Source organism: Monodelphis domestica, chromosome 6 (assembly GCF_027887165.1).
Source record: "Monodelphis domestica isolate mMonDom1 chromosome 6, mMonDom1.pri, whole genome shotgun sequence".
Lineage (NCBI taxonomy): Eukaryota > Metazoa > Chordata > Mammalia > Didelphimorphia > Didelphidae > Monodelphis > Monodelphis domestica.
The window spans coordinates 109,147,791-109,150,020 of NC_077232.1; positions in this window are offsets into that span (position 1 = coordinate 109,147,791).

The window sequence follows — 2,230 nt, forward strand, 5'->3', positions numbered from 1 at the left end:
ATTCCCCTTTTTCTCTCTGCCAAGGTGAGGACCTACGGTGGGATTATAGGGAACTCTGGGAGCTACCAGGGACTTCTAAGAATTGAAGTCTGGGGTTCAAATCTCCATTTTTACAGTGTGTAGGGATCAGGGAAGAGAAGTATCCTTTACTCCACCTTCTAAGCTCTCAGCATCCAGCTAAACCAGTAATGAACTAGACCAAAACTGAGTTGAACCAAGCTCTATCCCCATGGCACAATGAAGCATCAGAAGGTTTTGATAACAGAGGCAAAAGGAGAGGTTCCAAAAAGGAAGATTTCAAGAGTTGAGAAACTGGAGAAAAGAGTCTAGTTCTAGATTTTCCTTTTCATTTTAATACACCATGCCCTTTCCACAACCTTTCTTCTTCCTATAACCTTCCTCCTTAATGCATTCCTTTTATTTAAAAAAAACACAATTATTTAAATTTTTTAAATCATGAACTTTCAACAAATACCACAAAAGTAGAATGACTTTATAAGAAACTATAAATTTCTATTATGTATAATTTATTTATATATATTAAATTTGATAATTTGATAAATTTGATAAATTAGTAACTGAATTGTCTTCTAAATTTTTGGTTTTTCTTAAGTATTTTTATGTTATGTTGATGTTCCTTGTCTTTTCATCTCTATAATTTTTTAGTAGCTTATCATCTCCTCCCACCATCTCTTGCTCCTTCTGGCCTCCCTTGTAACATATAAGTATACTTAAGCAAAATAAATCAACATATTGGCTATGTCTGAAACTATATATCTCATCCTGCACCTGCAAGTTTCTTCATCGGTCTTCTGAAGTCATGATTGATCAGGGACCCACTCCTTCTTAACATTTTTTTTCCTCCTGTCTCTGAGACCCAGTTCTATCCCTATTGTCTTCCTACCTCTCTGACTGCTTCTTGTTAGTATAGCTTAAGTATGGTCACAAATCTGCCCACACAAACAATATAGTCTGTGGGCACAGCATCCAATGTGGCATATACATATAACCCCTAACTGTTTCTCTGTAACACTCAGGTCACCTTGCTCTCATACTGTCAGGTTCAGGAAATTTTTATGGAGAAAGAAGGGGTAACCATGACTACAGTCACTGGCTATATCCCACTATTCTCTCTGGATCCAAAGAGTGTTGCTGGTATATAAGAGATGCATTCCTAATATTTGCCACTACAGCTTCTGAGTCCCAACTGAAATGCTTCCTATTTAAATGAAATCACCATGACACTAATAACATTTAAAATATTTGTTTAACTAGGCAAAACAAAAAAAATCCTATTTACTTATTAGAAGGTAAAAGAAGAAATAGTCATAGCATCATGGTCCATCCACAAACCTGGACTTTATCCTCACATCAAAATATATAGTGTCTATGAGGGAGAGTGGACACACAATTATTGAAACTTGCAGAGAGATACATGAATGGGAGAAACACACTCCCTACTCTGGATTGGGCAACTCACAACTCTGGATTGCAGTCTATGATTTTCTAGGTCTAATTGGGATAATCTACTCCACAAAAAGCTGTTTCTCTGCTAGCTGCTCCCTTTCTGATCCTTACCGACCTTGTTTCTACAAAGCCAATCTTCTTTTCTTGAGTCAACGAAGCAATGACAAGTTCGTTTAGTTCATGCCTTCCCCTTAAAAAGACACTGAGAAAATTATCCCTCTTTTAGTAAAAATTAAATCACACTTATACTTTATAGTGACAAGAAGTTCCCTTAAACCAAAGAACTACAATGCTATTTAGTTCAACAATTTGGACAATACAAATAAACCTATCCAGTTTTTTACTTAACAGGTCTGCTTTTCTCCAATAAGTTTCTAGCAAAGCAAAACTTCTCTGATAAGCACAAGTCATAGCATATCCCTGGAATTCCACTCTGACATTACCAGCTACCACATTCTACTTGCATGCTCAACAGACATATCAAATTCAGCAAGGTCAGAACTGAACTTAATATCCCCCCTTCCACTTCTTGCCCACCAAATCTACCCATCCCCTCAAGTTCTCTATTTCTGTTGATGGTACCACCATCATTCCTAGCAATTCAATCTTCATAAAGCCCTTTACATCTGTTCCCTGATTTCCACTCCTTTTGCCACCTCCTTAGGTCAAGTGATTATGAGCAAATCATTTCTCCTCTCTGAGCTTGTTTCCTCATCTAAAAAATACCAATAATACTGGTAATCCTTACCTCAGTGGACTGTTG